General features: G+C 39.5%; 1 long non-coding RNA gene across 1 annotated transcript in view; it reads right to left on the bottom strand.

Moving 5' to 3' along the window:
• Positions 1–8,553: 8,553 nt before the first annotated feature.
• Positions 8,554–13,048, bottom strand: part of LOC106000047 — a 4,874-nt gene continuing 379 nt past the window's right edge. The window contains exons 2-3 of the long non-coding RNA XR_001175773.1: positions 12,720–12,903; positions 8,554–9,516 (exon numbers count right to left, since the gene is read on the bottom strand). This is a non-coding gene — a long non-coding RNA (uncharacterized LOC106000047). The remainder of the gene's footprint in view (positions 9,517–12,719; positions 12,904–13,048) is intronic.

The following is a 13,048-nucleotide window of genomic DNA, read 5'->3' on the forward strand; positions in this document are numbered from 1 at the left end:
CTGAGTAGGGTATGGAGAACATTGAACAGGACAATGGTCATGCTCTATTGGGACAAATGTGATGAGGATTCTTGGAGCTGTACAAAAATGTGGCTGAAAGACTGTGGTCATCAATGATTAAATAGCAAAATAAATAAATCTAATGAATTTAACACTCTATATACATAAACCTGATCTCAACTTCCCAGGATTAGTTTATTGCCTACTAAATCTATTGCTTGAGACTCCAGAATTGTGGAAGACTGGATTTGGTAGGACAACATGAGAAGTTCATTTCTCTTAGACTACAGATGACCTAGAGAAAGAGCAGAATTGATTTAATAATATCACTCTGGGTTTTCCTTAGGGTTTCAGTATAAATGCTAAGCATGGCGCCTAAGGTCCTCTGAGATCTACTCCTGCCTCCTTGTACAGCCTCATCTTCTTTAAAGAAACAAACACCTGACCAATGGGGATATTTTCGTGATTAACAAAAATATAGGACAGTACTTAAAATTTGTCCAGTGCAATGTTTGGGAAATTTCAACTTCTCTGAGAGAGACTAATCTTTTGAACCTAAGCCCTTGAGGAATGATCTGGTCCAGTTTATGGCATATATCCATCCACACGCAAGCAACTGTTTTTGCAACCCTTATGGAAGCAGACATTATTTGATAGGAGAAAAATCCTTCTGGAAATTATAACCAATGGAAATTTGACTCAATTGGTAAACATGTATTAGACTAGTTGGACTAGTATATTAAGGAAATAGATTAACAAAAATACCACAGGAGTTGAGTCAGACATGGTGGTTCACATTTATAATACCAGTTACTCAGGAGGTAGCTACTGGGAAGGTCATGGCTGACAGCCAGCCAGGCCAAACAACAACAGCAGCAGCAACAACAACAAAACACCCCCCACACAACCTTGTCAGACCTCCATTTCAATCAAGAAGTTAAATTGATTTCCTTCCTTCCTCCCTCCCTTCCTTCCTTCCTTCTCTTTCTCTCTCTCTTCCCCATTCTCTTTCCCTCCCTCCCTTTCACTCCCCCTCCCTCCCTCTTCCTCTCTCCCTTTCCCCCTCTCCTCCCTCTACCCCTTCCCCTCCCCCCCCTCTCTAAGTACTGGGGATTGATCTCAGGGCCTGCGTGCTCTCCCTTAGCTTTTTCATTCAAACCAAATTGTCCTCACTAGAGCTTTACCAGTCAAGCTACACCTCCACTTCCAGCTTATGGTAGTTAATTGCAGATTAATATATTGTGGACTTTTCTGCCCCGGCTGGCTTTGAACCATGATCCTCTCACCTATGGTAAAAGGCTTAATCAGGAAGATCACAGTCTGAGGTCAGTTGGCCAAATATTCAGGTCCTACCTGGACAATAAAACAAAAAAGGTTGGAAGTGTGGTTCAAGTGGTAGAGCTCCTGCTTATCGAGCACAATGCCCTCAGTTCAAACCCCAGTACAAAAAAAAAAGAATACTATGAAGATGATTTTTAAACTCTAAGGAAAAGTTTCAAATATACCATGAAATGAAATTTAGAACCCTTAATGAAAATGTAGAGACTTTATTACAATAAAGGACACACACACGGTACTATAGAATCTTGAAAAACTGAGAAAGACAGTTTTACTTACAAGAAAACATAACAAGGAATGGTAAACCTTTTGTACAACTACTTAAAGATAATAAAAATATAATTAAAAACATGTTAAAGCTGAGAGAAAATTTAAAGCTTTTTTCCCTCTCCCATGTGTGTTAACTTACTAATTAATTGGGTGATTATTCCCATAAATTATTCCCATAATCAGTGATTATTACCAGCAGGACATATTAGCCAAACTTTAATTTTTAAAATGAACATGGCTCTAAAAGTGTCTTAAAGAGCCAGGAGTGGTAGGTGGGGGCAAGAAGCATGGTAGTTGGAAGCTAGCCTAAGTTACACAGCAAGATTGTCTCATTAAAAAGCGGGGGGTGGCTGGGAAGGTGGTTCAGTGGTAGAGCGCTTGCCTTGCATGCCTGAAGGCCCTGGGTTTGATTCCTCAGCACCACATAAGCAAAAAGAAAAAAGCCGGAAGTGGTGCTGTGGCTCAAGTGGTAGAGCACTAGCCTTCAGCTGAAGAGCTGAGGGACAGCGCCCAGGCCCAGAGTTCAGAACCCCTACCCCGCCCCCCTCCCGAAAAAAATGTCTTTGGTGTCTGATGTTTTCAGTCCTAAGAAAGTCGTTGGCAGCTGGTGTATTTGGTAATAGCATAGATACCCAGAAAAGGGAGTCCTGTAGATACTTGTGTTCAAATGGATTCTTCTTAATTAGATGAACCAAAGCAGGGGAAAAAAATCACAGTGGGATGTGGCACATTCTAGAAGCCAGCCTATGAAGAAAATGAGTTGCAGAACTCCACTTTAGCGTTAGAGGGCAATACGAGGCCAGGCTTACGCTCCAGGCTTGCACCTGCTCCACCTACTCTGAGCAAGCTTGTGCTGGCTCATGGGCAAACCTGGGAGTGTGCTGGTATATGGTGGTGGAGATCCTGGAGCCCGCAGGCAGGCCCATGGCTAAATGCTAATCATGCAGCTACAACTGCAATTTAGTCACAGTGACCGGAACCGAACAATCTGTTGGACTGCATGACTACTGGTCAGGAGATAGTAAAACCCAGTCCTGCTTCACTCCTCCCATCCTTTTTTTGTTTTGTTTTTAGGAAAACAGTGAAATCAAAGTTCTGTTATGCCTGCTACTATTTCAAAGAAAATGGTACACAGAAACTATGATATTGCACAATAGCATTTCAATAAAAATCCTTCCATTTCTTTCACTATTATCTTATAGTCTCTTTGTTTTGGTTTAGTTATATATATATATATCGGTGGTTTCCTAGATTTTTCCTGTAAGTTGCAATGTTTTATGCTACTTAGCTGTCTTCAAGAAACCACCCCAGGGTGGACAGCCAGGGTTATGAGAAAAAAGGTCAGGATAGAGAAGACTCCTACAAGCACCTGCCAGTCACAGGTTTGTGGAGCCAGAGTGCTTGGATTCCAGAGTGCTGGGCAAAATGTGTAACTAACATTTTGTTGCTGCCTTCCCCCCCTCCTCAGTCTCTAGGATGTGGTTATATCTGCTAGGAATGAATATTTGGTGTGATGTAATGGTGGAATGATTTTATAACTGTGTATGTGGTAGGGAAGATACTAGTCTCACACTTCATTTTATTCACTCTAGACAATCTTCAGCTTCTTTGGCAGCTATTATCATCTAACAATAATCATCTTAGGTTGATTCCCAGACTAGACTGTGAAATACTCTGATTCAGAGTGAAGAGAGACAAGCACATACAAAACTGTTTACTTTGCAGTCCAAAGAAGAAATTGGATCTACTCCTTTAGCTAAAGTAAGTTTGAAGTGTTTTGGGAAAAGAGATTGAATTCTAGGCTTTGTGGACTCCAGGTTCATGCTTGTTCTTATTGCTTATGAAATGGAAGTTTTAGAACCCAGCTCCAAACTGTTGGGTTTCTACATGTCAAGTCTGCCCATTCACTCCTAGAAGAGATATGGTAAAGGTCAGAGAAAGGGCTTTATTAGGTGGCATGGGCAGGAAGAGTAAGATAGTAAGTTCATCCTCAGCCATCTTCAGGGTATAGACATGAGCTATAGATTCAAATAGACAAAGAACTGAAGGCAGGGGAAGAGGTCTAGGCATAGTTATTATACAGACCTGGACAAAGTGTGGCCTGGTTGATCATTTTAGTGCTTAGTTTTGGGAAGGATTCCAGAGAGTCTTGTTATTACTGCCCCAATGAGGTTCTATGTTTCCTTCCTTTGGGGAAAGTTTCCTCTAACCCTGTGGGTAAACACATTATCAATAAATCCTATTCTTCCTGAATTTCAAAGTGATTGCAAAGTAATTGCAGAGCAAAAGTCTTAGACAAAGGTGCAACACAGAAGCAAGGATGACTGATTTTTTTCTTGCTTTTGGTTTGTGTGCTCAAGAAAGGAGTGGATGCTTTTCAGCAAGAGCAGTTTAAGTACATGCTATACTTCTGATCACCTGTGATCTTCCCCAATCTCTGTGTTTCTTCCTCTTTCTTTCTTTCTTTCTTTCTTTCTTTCTTTACTTTCTTTCTTTCTTTCTTTTCTCTTTCTTTCTTTCTTTCTTTCTTTCTCTTTCTTTCTTTTCTTTCTTTCTTTTCTTCTTTCTTCCTTCCTTTCTTCCTTTCTTTTTCTTTTTCATAGACATCAGTTGGGCTAGCTAAGCACAGACCTGATAAATACCAGCCACTCATAATTGAACATAATTATAATTTAAATTTGCAATGTAATGACCAATAATTAGGTCTGACCTTTCATCCATCCTAATCTTCTTTTGTAACAATAACAGAGGTTAATGATCTGTGTTGTGTCATCCTGATTTAGTGCTAAAAGGCAAATGAGAATCCTCAGAGAGAAGGAAGCATCAAAGGAATTCAGCCCAGGCTTTAATAGATGTCTGGCACCTGGGGCTTATACCTATAAGGCAGAGATCTGAGGATTGTGGTTCAAAGCCAGCCAGGACAGGAAAGTCCATGAGACTCCAAGTAATCACCAAAAACCTGGAAGGGGAACTGTGTCTCAAGTGGTAAAGAGCCAGCCTTGAGGAAAAAAAGCTAAGGGACAATGCCCAGGCCTAGAGTTCAAGCCCCAATGCCAACACACACACACACAAAGGTACACACAGGAAGCGGGGAGAAAGTTTTAGTATAAATGTTAGAATTTGAAAATCTGAAAGATGCCATGTAAAGTGGGAGAAAACACCTCCTCTCCATAAAGGTAACAAAAGGAACAGAACAAAGCAAAAAAGGTATCACTTTAAGGAAACTTCTTTTCCATTCATCTGGCTCTTGTTATAAGCATATCAATGAATTTTTTGGATGTGATTCATTTATTTAAGCATTTATTTTGGTGCTTTATAAGTTACCCTTTGAAGTTCTTTCAAGATTGAAGAGATTAGCTTGGTCAGTGGAGGATAATAAGCAAAATTATGTCACATAAGAACTTGGAATAATAATAATTTTTAACCTTCTTCCCCTTGGCAGGAAACAGGGAATGTTTCTCTCTTTCACTCTACCCTTGCTTTTGAGCTAACTAGCCCACAGTTTCCCTCTCTCTCTCATTAAACTTTTTGCTTTGACACATAGAGCTCCCTCTTGCCCCCATCCAAAATGGCACCTTGCATACCTAGTTCAACAGCACAATCAACCTTGACTCTCCTCTCCCAAGATAAAACTTAGTAATCAGGAAGTTTATTAACTCACAGGCAAATACTACTTTACATTTAAGTGATAGAGATATATGCTTCTATTTGGCAATTCAATACCATTAAAAATGTCAGTAGGGAAATATAACCCAATAGCCTCAAAGATAAAGCACCAAAATTAACAGAAAAACTCCCAATATAAATGCTTAAATAAATGAATCACACATAATATGAGATTCTTATCTCCAACTTACTATCAAAAAGCTGGAAGTGGAGCTTTGGCTTAACTGGTATAGCATTAGCCTTGAGCAAAGAAACTCCAGGCCAGTACCCAGGGCCTAAGTTTGAGCCCAGGCCAGCACCAAAAAAGAAAGAAAAGAAAGAAAGAAAGAAAGAAAGAAAGAAAGAAAGAAAGAAAGAAAGAAAGAAAGAAAGAAAGAAAGAAAGAAAGAAAGAAAGAAAAGAAAGAAAGAAGAAAGGAAGGAAGGAAAAAAGAAAGGAAGGAAGGAAGGAAGGAAGGAAGGAAGGAAGGAAGGAAGGAAGGAAGGAAAATATACCTTTAGTACTTAAAAAAAGCCAGGAATAAATAAGAGGACAAGGAAAGAGAGGAAACAGGTACATCACCTATTTTTAAGAGATTAAAAGAAAATTGACAGTCATACCATTTCAGTCATAGCAAAATACAAGTAGAAGGAAATTGAAGGGAAGATTTATGGTAAATTAAAGTTGAAAATTGGTGTCAATGTTTGCTGAAAAGGGAATGGAAAAAGCAGCCAGATTTCCTGGGGTGGGGGTGGGGGATGTTAAATTGCCAGCCCCGTATTTTACTATCAAATTCCTTAACCAGACTGTAAGTTGGACATAGTAACCTACCTCAGATGATTATTGTAAGGAGTAATAGTACTGTATGTAAGATGCTTCCATGAACGTTGTCCAGCCTATGTTTAGTGTTAAATAAGCTCCACTAAAAAGACTCCCTAGTCAGATGCTAGTGGTTCACACCTGTCATTTTAGCTACTCAGGAGGCTGAGATCTGAGGATCTTGGTTTGAAACCACCCTGGGCAGGAAAATCCCAGAGACTCTTATCTCCAATTAACCAGCAAAGAGCTAGAAGTGGAGCTGTGTGGTTCAAGTGGTAGAGCACTAGCTTTAAACAGGAAAATCAAAGCAAAATTTTCAGGCCTTGAGTTCAAGGCTCAGTACTGGCACAAATAAACCAGTGAAACAAACAAAAACAAAACAAAGAGTCCCTGCAAGAGAGCAGGGTACAAAGTAGGAAAATAATCAGAAAGAAATAAGAGTCTACCTCTATGTAAAAATTTTTGGCAGTCAACTTCAAAGAAAAAACATGTTTGAATGTTGGTTGAAATTTTGTTCGACCTATGAATTAGTGTAAGAAGACTTCAGAGTGCATTTTTGTATGTTTTTGTTCATAAAAATAATTTATTTAGTTCTGCACAATACCTTGCAATATAAAGTTTTATAATTTTCTACATAAAGTATTTTCCATATTTTCTCCATTTTTATGTGCTACTGTGAATTTTGTATCTTTTTATGACATCTAATGTTTGAGGCTGATCATTTAAAAAGTCATTTAACCTGTTAAGCTTTCTTGATAACTCTTATTATAATAATTTATGTAGAATTTTTGGTTTCCACATCATTTATTGGTAGCTGTAGTTTTACTTCTTCTTTCTAATCATTTCACAACTGCTTCTTGTGTGATTTTTCTGGCTAGGCCTTCCAGTATAATGGTGAATATATATAGCAAGCACTTCTCTTACATATTTGATGCTAATAGGAAAGTTTCTTGAGTGGAATGTTTGTTCCAGGTTTTAGAGATCATTTTTATTAAATGCATCTTTTTCCTACTCCCAGTTTTCAGGTTATACTCCTCTTTCCATTTTATTGAAATATACATAGTAGCTGGGCATGGTAGCACATGCCTGTAATCCTAGAGCTTGAGAGATAAAAACAGAAGGATCATAATTTCCAGGCCAACTTGGGCTACATAGTGAAATCTTGTCTTAAAAAACATAAAATAAGAAAGAAAAAAAAGGGAAAAATTGTTATTTATTCTTCAAGCCTTGAAAGAGTTGGCTGCCTCCAACTTTTTAATTTACCTGTATTTTACATTCTAATTTTAATATCTTTAATTATCTTTTGACAAGTCCCTGCCATTTAATCAAGGGTCTTATGTCTCAAGATTTAGATTATTCAATGTGATTGCTTAACAGCTGCCCCAGAGTCACCTGATCCCTGCTGGACTTTGTGACGTTCACATGAGAGGTATATCCTCCTCCAGGGCCTGTCCTGGCCCTTTAGACTATGCAGAATAGGCTTCTTATGATCACAGTAGGATCCTGTACTAGAGTCTCCTGAAATGTTTTTTCCAAATCAGATCCAGTATCCCGCTGAACTGTCAAGTGGCTTATTAGTAATGCAACTATTCACAATTTGATGAAGACCATTGTTAGCATATCTGTTAAATCAAACGTATAAGTGGGCATTCTATCCTCTCTGAAGACTCTCAAACTGAAGTAAAGCATGTAAAAGATCACTCTGATCCAAAAAGAAATCTAAGTCAAGGAAATGGTCCAATATATACTCAGCATTTGGGAGACGAAGGCAGGAAGATCCCAAGTTTGAGGACTATCTGAGCTATAGGACAATTTCAGGCCAGCCTGGGTGAGACCCTGCACAAAAAAGCAAATTAAAAAGAATCAAAGAAAAAAAAAAAGGAAAGAAGCCTAATGATTGAGATGAAAAAGAGCAGGATTTTTTTTTTCTACATGAATCTACGTTGGCTCTATTTCTCTACTGTGACTCACCATGTAGAATGTAGGCCCTAAATTCCTGAGCATTTAAAAATTACATTAAAAATTAAATTTTAAAGCTATGTTATGTAATCTTACTTGGCTAAGTCAGAGCTCGAAATATCAAAATTCTAAAAAGTTATTGATTAATTAACCCAGGGTCCAGAGTCCTTAAAAATGACTTAGGGAAAAATTTACAAGAAAAGAAGATCTCCTCTGTAATGGACTTAGATTTTCCATACTTAAATTCCAAAAAGTGAGATAAAAGAGGTTTGATTTCTCTGTCTCTCTGTCTCTCTGTCTCTCTGTCTCTCGCCCCTCTCCCCCTTTCTTCCTCCCTCCTTCCTTTGTTGTGGTACAAGAGCTTCTACTTCATATAGATAGTATCATTTGGCTTTTTTACTCAAGGCTGGAGCTTTACTACTTGAGCCATATTCCTAATTCTGTTTTTTGTTTTGTTTTGTTTTTGGCTGGCTAATTGGAGGTAAGAGTCTCTTGAAATTTTCTTTGACTGCCTGTTTTTGAATCACAGTCCTCAGATCTCAGTTTCCTGAGTAGTTAGGATTATAAGTATGAGCCACCAATGATTGCCTAGCACATTTTCTCTCTTATAGAAAAGGCAATAAAACTTAATTGAAAGAAGTATGTGGATGATATGTAATAAATGTCCCACCAAATTCAAATTCTTGGGACTCCTCTTTCTAAATCACTGATATCAATGACAAGCCCTATCAGGCTACCAGGCCTCAGCTAGCTGGGAGATGATTTATTCTCTCACAATACAATTTAAATAGCTATAGTCAAAGAATAGAAGGGAGATGTCAGGGCTATAAACTAAGAGAGGATTTAAAGGGCAACCATGAGTAGAAGCTATAAAATCACAAGAGCTCACAGAAATACTGAACCAGATTCAACTTTTCACAGCTAGAGACTGATCCCAATGCTCACACAGGGAAAGGAGTCTGGGTTACACACCAGTCCAGTGTATTCAGAAAGCTGGAAATCACCAACTACAAAAGTCGGAGACATTGCTTCACCTAGAGGTCAGGAAAAGCTCAGCTATATACAGTTTAGAAAACAGATGATATTTTCAACTTGTAGGGTGTTTGTGATTCTTCTCCTTTTCAACCTTTTCAAAACAGACATTAGAGATGCCACAAAGCAAAGCAACCCAGCAACATGCAGATGTCTGAACCAGGGAACATCTGTAGAGTTCAGAGGAGGCACCCAAGAGAGAGTCTGAGAAGCTCTCTGCAGCAGAAAAAGCAGAAACTGCAGAAATAATAAGGATTTCTCCATCCAAAGGCAGCATTTGAATTTCCTCAAAGGTCACTTGGATAAAGCCCTTTTCTTTTAGCCTTACTTTGATACTTCTCATTAATGATGATCAGTTTAGCAGTCATGCATCCAAATTATAGTATCTTCTTCCAATGTCATTAACACTTCTTCTTGGCCAAGAATTAACGATCCAATCTTTCCAACATAGAACTGAAAATAAAAACACAGAGGCTGATGTTCTGTGAAGAAATCATAATCCTGTCACTTACCCAGGAATAATTTTGGAGTGGCTAGAGGATAGAAAACTGACATTTAGAATGTTTTAGTCCAAGCAGAATGCTATAGAGATACTAAAGTCTCATAGCCAAACTCATACAGGAACATTGGAGAAAGACTAATTATTCCTTGAAGGAAGAGAAGTTCTTCATGTTCACTGGGACCGGGGTGCACAAGACAAATCAGGTTTGAACCACCTCTAGTTTGCAAATCTTTGGGTGAAATATTTCCTAGTCTTGGTAGAATCAGAACAATTTCACTAGAATCACAAGGCTTACCTTAAAAAATGATTTAGCCAGGCCATAGAATTAGCATGTTCAAGGTCAAGATTTAAAGAAATATTCTACTAAAAAAGATATATTGATAGTCCATGAAATAATGTTAACTTCATTAGAGCAGTGTAATTAAACCACAAGTAAGTAACCCTACCTATTCCTTAGAATCTCCAAAACTTAAAAGGCTGACCAAACCAACTTAGTATGTAGAGGATCTAGAAGTGAAGTAAGGGGGTCAGGTCTGGCCAGCGCCAAATTGGCTAGATGGTGGATGGTAGCATCTGGCATCTTGTCTTCATACTGGAGGAAGGAAAAGCCCCTGCCTCCCAGATGATGGGCATGCTCAGAACCCTGGAAGCAGGGACAGGCACTTGGCTGATAGGTTACTGAATTTGTCAGTTCGTGCCTAGGACTGGGAATTTCCTGTGGATCTTCCCCCTGCTCCAACCCTCTTTAGGCCCAGACTAGCACAGGTGCCATTATTGTTAGCTTCTCATAGCTTAGCACACTCCACTTCTTCCCCTTTCCACAGTTTATTTCCCTTCCTAGGCAACACCAGGCCCATTTAGTAAAGGCGGTAAATAATCAGCCTCCAACCCCCCTTTGCCTCAGGATGGCACTTCTCTGGGGCAGCTACCACCATATAAGGCAACAAGAGCCCCTCAGGGTGACCTTCAGGTCTGGGCAGTTGCCCCTTATCTACTATTTGGGCAAGAGCCATAAATCCTAGTCCGCCATGATGAAGCCCCTGGCCTTCACGTCCACTCCAGGGTCTCCACCTCCTAACCCCTTCTAGCCCCTCCTAGACCTCCTAGGTTATATAGGTCACCTCCGACAATAGCCGGTGCTTCTTTTCACTTTTCCCTTGTGAGAAGGGGTCTTGCTGGTCCCTTTCCCAGCAATAAACCTTTCTTTGTTCTCTGTACCTAGATGTCTGCGTGGTTCTCTGGCAAAGTCTACTTTACCCTATCAATTATGCCTTGCTAGGTGTGTTTCCTTTTGATCTTGTCCTGTATCCTGTCTCCTGGCTCGTCTCTAGTCATCATGGCATCCCAATTCAGCTCTCCCTCAGAGCTGAATTGGTTGTTGGTATTGTTTTTGTTCTTTCTTCCTTCTCTGGCCTGTTTCCTAGCTGTGTTATGTGTATTTGGGGGCTGCAGGTCTTTGTAACAATGGGTAGCCTACAGACTGCTAGTGTTGTAATAAAGACTTCAAAATTCCATCTTCGAAAATGTGGCTTCTGGGATAATTCACCTTACAAAAGAAGTCTTTTGCATTGCTGGTGAAAATGTACAATGATACAACTTCTTTGAAAATAGTTTGCCATTTTACTAAAAAGCTAAACATGTATTTATTACATGATCCATATATTCTACTCCTAAATATGTATCTATTAGAGCTAAAAGCATATGTCTCTATAAAAATCTGTTCATAAGGACTTTACTTATGATGGCCCAAATCTGCAAACAATACAATTTTAATCAAAAGGAAAAGGGATAAACAAGTTGTAATATAGCCATGCTGTAAAATGTGAAATCAGAAACAGAACAAAATGATTAATTATTAAAGATAGGGATTAAAGGGAAATTCCAGACCCCAAGAAGGAAACAATAAACAAGTTAAACATCAGGTGACTGGAATGTGGAAAAGCCTGGAAACCAGAAGGCGGTTTGGCCTTAGATTTAGTAAATAAGATATTTTGGGGGAGGTGTGAAAGGTGTCTTAGTAAATAGGATGCTTTTGGGGATGTGTGAAAGGTGTTTTGGTAAATACTTGCAGGGAATATATTTGTAGGAGCTGGGATTCTATAATGCACTAGCAATGAACTATTATTTTACTCATCAATAAAAAGAAATGAGTTGTTCACATATATAATGTGGGTTGAATATCAAAAAAAATTGTACTGGGTTAAATAAATTCCTGGAAGATACAAATTAATCTTCATCAGAGAAAGCAGATCACTGCTTCTAGGAGTAGAAGGGCAAGAATATGAGGAGATGCTGAGAGATACTTCAAGAAGACATTAAGAAAAATACTTATAGGGAGTAATATATTCATGAGTTAGTTTATTAGTGCCAGAGCTAATTACATATTTGCCCCATTTTGTGAGATCCATACATTTAATTGAGAACTCAACATAACCCATATCTTGTAGTTCTATGAACTACATAGCAATCTCCTTGGGGATTAAAACTCCTAGTATTATCCAGCAGTCATGATTTTGTTAGTTCTCTTCTATGAGGAGAGGTGAAAATCTGTTAGTTACTTCTATAACTCTACAGACACATCATCTATGACAGAAGGAATCATTTCTTTACGCTAACCTAGATTCCCCAGGAATCTGTTGCGCATGTGCGCACACATGTGAGTGACACTCATGGTGAATCAAACTGGGACACAGTATGGAGCCATCAGAGACAGTCAAGACCAGAGACTGAGGATTGCAGAGGAGCACAGTTCTGAGATGACTCACTTCTGTAATAGCTCCAATAATGAAGACAGTAAACTGCCAGAAATTTAAATCTAGGTTCATGATTTACCTACTATGTCAAGTGTCACCAGCAGTAAACGTGTACTCTCAAAGGAAAGGTGTGATTGCAGGTAGATAAGAAAGACTCAAGAGTTAAGAAGGAAATCAGGATGCAGAAGTTGAAATGTATACTCAAAGGATCCTGGGTCTGGGATGGATTGGAAAACACGAGGTCCAGCATCAAGGAAGAACCTGATTTTTTTTGAACGATGCCAAGAGCCTATTCCACATTATAGTCAAAGCAAAGGCAGAGAGATCAATGGGGGGGAGGGGGGGAAGGTGCAGATGTGGTGGATTTTGTATTAAAAGTCACTGGTTTACAGCTTATTTACCTGTGCTCTGGAACCAGGTGGTCTCTTTCAAATGCTGCTTCCCCCTGTGGTTGTGAGGAGCGTTCTTCCCCAGGCCTCGCCTAGTCTTTCTGTTCTCTGGTAGGTACCACCTGCTTTATTTTCTGCTATGCCAGGAAGTGGCAACGAGAAAATCCTCAAGTAGCAAAAGCTAAAAAGATAGATTCTGTAAAGAGAAACAAAGATAATGCCAAGTGGCAGCCAGCGCCGCCGGAGCTCCAGCCGCCGGCCCTTGGATCCGCAACGGCCTCCGAGCCAGCCCGGCCGCCGCCCAACCGCCGGGGCAGGAAGGGAGCCGAGCCGCGGCTTGA

Source organism: Dipodomys ordii, unplaced genomic scaffold (assembly GCF_000151885.1).
Source record: "Dipodomys ordii isolate 6190 unplaced genomic scaffold, Dord_2.0 Scaffold206, whole genome shotgun sequence".
Classification (NCBI taxonomy): Eukaryota; Metazoa; Chordata; class Mammalia; order Rodentia; family Heteromyidae; genus Dipodomys; species Dipodomys ordii.